Genomic DNA, 5,777 nt, shown 5'->3' on the forward strand with positions numbered 1-5,777 from the left:
TTCTGGGAAAGCATGGCATGACGGCCATTTTAATCATTGCTGGTTTTCCAGTTATAATTCCAGAACATTCCGCCCATACACCTCTACTCCACAAGGAGGCGCAGGGGTGTTAGTGGGAAGTTTTAGTGCAGGATAATTCTAGAACATTCCTGCCCTACATCTTTAAGCCACCAGAAGGCGCAGGGGTGTTAGTAGGAATTTGGTTCGGGTTTCATGCCCATGTGAACTGCTTTTCACATAAAGAACACTTTAGTTTCCTAATAAATATGCTGTTCAGCAATAACATAGATATATAGATATATATGCCATATAATAACTTTATTAAGTCGTGCAAGTGTCTGTCTGTTGCCTATTATGATGTCTGTCTACATAGCGAATAAGGCTCTAGTGCAGACTAAAAATGTTAACATTGGCAATTCAAATTAAAACAGCGGTAATCGGAGTCTCGGAATAACTCCGCCAGCGCTAACAAAAGACAATCTTTCCAAAGTGACAATTTTCCTTTGGGTACCAGAGTGTTTATTTCACTGGTCTTATAATTTAATGCACGATTCTATGTCAAATCTCACACCGATAACTACAAGTGAGAAGGGTACATTAGTCCAGCACTCAGTGCGGGGTTTTGGACAACCATACATAATCGTTTCCAAAAGGACGCGATCCGCCATTGGTATATGCGTTTCTGTCAAACATTATAAAAACCCCAGATACATTTGGGTCACTAGAATCTATGTATGAAACCATACCGATCACGGTTAAAAGAAGCTGCAGAGTATATCTGTAAAGCTTCTGCTAAAGCCGGTTATTTTCATTGTCGCTAGTTAAGCGCGACGAGGCCAGAGCTTGTTTGCTCCTAAATTTGATATACTTGTAACGGCATTTTATCCCTTTAGGATATTCTGCCATTAGCGCATACAGTATACTTGTAACGGCGTTTTATTCCTTTATAAGAAATGTAACGACAGGACGTTACAGTCAGCAAGCCAGTGGTTTGATGACCTCTTTTACAATTGTGGAAGTGCGTCTTTTCATGTTACATTTGCGAGGTTTCATGACTTCAACTCATATATGTCTCAGCTATTTACAGCTTAGAGTACAAAACTGCTTCTGTCGAACGGTTTGGCAGGTTGTCATTTAGTCTTTGCTGGTTTATAAACCAGGCAATAGTACGCCAACAGAGTCAAAGTTACTTATTCCCCTCTGTTTGAGCAAAATCAAACAGCTCCGTTGTAATATCAATCAGCAAGTCATTTACTACAGTTGGAAAATGGTTTTTCTGCAGTTAGTTTTTGCTTATTGGAGCCACACAATTGTATAATTGCATTTGATCTTCACAATGCGTATTTACCCAGTCCGGTTTATTCATCATTCTAGCGTTTGCAAATCGCCACAACCATTAACCAGTTCATTTCTTCCGTTGCTTATCGCTTCCGGTATTTACCAAAGTGATGTTGAAATGATAGCTCATCTCACATAAGAACTATGTATCAACAAAGTTCCTCTATCTTGCGCTACTAAGGTATACTGCGGTAGCAGATTAAGTTCGAAAACAATCACATCTAAGTCGGTTTAAACGATGTCAATTCCTAGGTAAGATTATGAATACGGTAAATCAAAGACTTTTACCTACTACACCAGCAAGAACAAAGGTACACGCACATTAGCGGTACATTGGTGTATTCACTTATTAAGAATAAAGATGTGTTTTCAATCGCGTTTCTCACAGAGGGACAAGGGTGCGTATACTCTGGACGACAGTCACAGAGAGTCAGGATTTGTAATTAAAATCAACGCAAAGGTTCTAAAACACGACAGATTGCTGTCAATAAATGTCCTAGAACTCTGTGCATTTTACAATGCAATAGATAAATGTCCTAGAACTCTGTGCATTTTACAATGCAATAAATGATTCGTTTTCAGTCTGACCAGGGATAGACTCTGGGTTCTCTTCAGAACGAATAAATCTTTCGCTTTTTACTAAAGATTTCTGTGGACAGGAACAACCGTGAGTTTCATGTAATTTTGTTTTTTCATGCCTGGCTCACGCTGCCCTTAAGCAGTCAAACAAAGCAACGGCAGTTGCATACACAACAACCAGTGAAAACCAAGAAGCCGCATGGCAATGCGGCAGGTAACTCAAATCTTCAATGGCTCAGAACGCCATTAGGTGAAAATGTCAAGACATCAATCCGTGAGTGGACATTTGTTAGACAAACGATCTCACCCGTCAGGCTTTGGATCTTCAAAACTGGACATTAAATCCAGAGGTGTTTCATATGTGAGTCCACAGAAGGCGGTTACCCCAAGTATACATAATGGCATCTCGCCACAATTACAAAAGCTCAGTATGTGTACATCACATTCATGGGGTCATTCAGCATCGTGTATCTGGCTCCACCATTTTCCGCTTCTCTCTTCGTTGCCAAAACGGATCAGAAGACAGTTCGTCAGTCATACTGGTGGTATCTCATGGGTTTCGGAGAAGTTTGCTTCTCGAATTTTCAAGTAATACTTGCACACGATCTTGGCCCGCTCATAATACGGCCAACCTGTTACATCACGGAACGTTCTTTTACCCATAGTTACCTATGTACCTATTATCTATGTACCGCAGCTGCGGTTGACGGGGTGAGGGTTCAGACCGCTCTCTTAAAAAATAGAGAATTACAGTATCGGTTATACCAACCATGTTACGAAATAGTAAGCCGCTTAAGGCAGCTCATAATTAAAAAATTTCGTGTGCTTACATAGGTTGTAAACCTCGGAAGTTTCCAACATCATACTTCAAGTACCCGTATTCTGTTAAACGGGATGGGATGGAAAACTGCGTTCATCTGCACTAAGAGTGCAGGTATCTGTGTGGTAAACTTATTTTCAAAGCGTTTGCCTCTATTTACGTCTGTAAACATCTTTCTACAAGGTGTCACCAAAGTTCAGACTCTATTTATCCCACCTACAGCGCCAGGCGATTTGAGGTTGGGTTCAGATTTCTTAGTTTTCATATTTTTGAACCCTTACAACAAATGGGTATTAAGTTTCTCACTTTAGAAAACATTTTTCTTCTAGCCTTGGCTTCGCCAAGGATTTTGTTTTCATATTTGGGTGCCTTGTATTCCAAGCCACCGTATTTGAGTTTTCTCATTACAAAGCAGATCTTCCGACGAAATCCGCTTTCGTATTCTTCACATCAATATACCAATAGTGGTTCCTGTGGGGACAGCACATTCTAAAATTCTGAATGTGGTACACGCGTAACGCGTTTATATATGTACCGAAGGTCTACAGTACGTGATATGAATACGTTGTTTGTTCTATATGATACTGCAAACTGGGGTTAGCCAGGTTCTCAGCAGACATTATCCAGTTGGATAATAATGACTACAAGTCAGGCTTACTTTAAGGCTAAGTTACAATCGCCTACGTCAGTAATAGTTCATCCCACAGGTTCTGTGGGAATGTCAGACCCAGCGGGTCGTGGAGCGTCTATGACGCGGCTACATAGCCTTCAGTGCACCACGTTTGTGCACGTTTACACGTTATGAATGGTGGCGCCATCAGCATTTAGCTTTGGCCTGCCTACTGTTACAAGTATCAAACAGCTCTCCCGCCCACGAGGGAAGCTTTGGTACGTCCCAAGAGTACTCCAGTGACCCCTAGTGGATGATAAAGAAAATAGGATTTTGGTACTTACCAGGTAAATCCTTTTCTTTGAATCCATAGGGGGCACTGGACGCCCACCCAGAGCAGTTTTACCTGGGTTGTTTTAAGCTCAAGGGAGCTTAGTAAACAAATTTTACTTGGGTGGTATTAAGCTCGAAGGAGCTTATGGTAACACATTTTCACCAATTGGCTCAAATTATAAAGTTCTATCGGTTAAGGTGTCAACTGTTTAGTTGACAATAAGTGACAATAAGGTTACGGATCAACTTTGTGGTTGTCCGTTATGTTATAGGGATTCTCCATTGTCAACCTCTCTATATCCTGTTCGCTCAGTAAAAAACACTGGCAAAGTACACTGAGGTACTTGGGGATATGGAGGGGGGGGAGAGTCCTAAATTTGAATATTCAGTGCCTTTGATCGGCTACGCCCGTCCATATCCCAAGAGTACTCCAGTGCCCCCTATGGATTCAAAGAAAAGGATTTACCTGGTAAGTACCAAAATCCTATTTTCCCTCACAGAACTGCTGGTGGGAAGGCTCCCAGGCTCTCCCCTGCACTGCACTACAGAAACAGGGTTAAAACAGAGAGGGGGGGCACTTATTTGGCGATATGATTATATATTAAGATGCTATAAGGGGAAAACACTTATATAAAGGTTGTCCCTGTATAATTATAGCGTTTTGGTGTGTGCTGGCAAACTCTCCCTCTGTCTCCCCAAAGGGCTAGTGGGGTCCTGTCCTCTATCAGAGCATTCCCTGTGTGTGTGCTGGGTGTCGGTACGTGTGTGTCGACATGTATGAGGACGATGTTGGTGAGGAGGCGGAGCAATTTCCTGTAATGGTGATGTCACTCTCTAGGGAGTCGACACCGGAATGGATGGCGTATTTAGGGAATTACGTGATAATGTCAACACGCTGCAAGGTCGGTTGACGACATGAGATGGCCGGCAAACAAATTAGTACCTGTCCAGGCGTCTCAAACACAGTCAGGGGCTTTAAAACACCCATTTACCTCAGTCGGTCGACACAGACAGGGACACTGACTCCAGTGTCGACGGTGAAGAAACAAACGTATTTTCCTTTAGGGCCACACGTTACATGTTAAGGGCAATGAAGGAGGTGTTACATATTTCTGATACTACAAGTACCACAAAAAAGGGTATTATGTGGGGTGTGAAAAAACTACCTGTGGTTTTTTCCTGAATCAGATAAATTAAATGAAGTGTGTGATGATGCGTGGGTTTCCCCCGATAGAAAATTATTGGCGGTATACCCTTTCCCGCCAGAAGTTAGGGCGCGTTGGGAAACACCCCTTAGGGTGGATAAGGCGCTCACACGCTTATCAAAACAAGTGGCGTTACCGTCTCCAGATACGGCCGCCCTCAAGGAGCCAACTGATAGGAGGCTGGAAAATATCCTAAAAAGTATATACACACATACTGGTGTTATACTGCGACCAGCGATCGCCTCAGCCTGGATGGGCAGCGCTGGGGTGGCTTGGTCGGATTCCCTGACTGAAAATATTGATACCCTTGACAGGGACAGTATTTTATTGACTATAGAGCATTTAAAGGATGCATTTCTATATATGCGAGATGCACAGAGGGATATTTGCACTCTGGCATCAAGAGTAAGTGCGATGTCCATATCTGCCAGAAGATGTTTATGGACACGACAGTGGTCAGGTGATGCAGATTCCAAATGGCACATGGAAGTATTGCCGTATAAAGGGGAGGAGTTATTTGGGGTCGGTCCATCGGACCTGGTGGCCACGGCAACAGCTGGAAAATCCACCTTTTTTACCCCAAGTCACATCTCAGCAGAAAAAGACATCGTCTTTTCAGCCTCAGTCCTTTCGTCCCCATAAGGGCAAGCGGGCAAAAGGCCAGTCATATCTGCCCAGGGATAGAGGAAAGGGAAGAAGACTGCAGCAGGTAGCCCATTCCCAGGAACAGAAGCCCTCCACCGCTTCTGCCAAGTCCTCAGCATGACGCTGGGGCCGTACAAACAGGTGCGGTGGGGGGTCGTCTCAAGAGTTTCAGCACGCAGTGGGCTCACTCGCAAGTGGACCCCTGGATCCTACAAGTAGTATCCCAGGGGTACAGATTGGAAATTCG

The 5,777-nt window shown here is 43.3% G+C and overlaps 1 non-coding gene across 1 annotated transcript; it reads left to right on the forward strand.

Annotated features, from left to right (window-relative positions):
- Nucleotides 1–1,933: 1,933 nt before the first annotated feature.
- On the forward strand, nt 1,934–2,049 carry LOC134971064 (U5 spliceosomal RNA). The gene has a single exon (XR_010190212.1). It is a non-coding gene; the product is annotated as a U5 spliceosomal RNA (small nuclear RNA).
- Nucleotides 2,050–5,777: the final 3,728 nt, after the last annotated feature.

This window comes from Pseudophryne corroboree, chromosome 11 (genome assembly GCF_028390025.1).
Source record: "Pseudophryne corroboree isolate aPseCor3 chromosome 11, aPseCor3.hap2, whole genome shotgun sequence".
NCBI lineage: Eukaryota > Metazoa > Chordata > Amphibia > Anura > Myobatrachidae > Pseudophryne > Pseudophryne corroboree.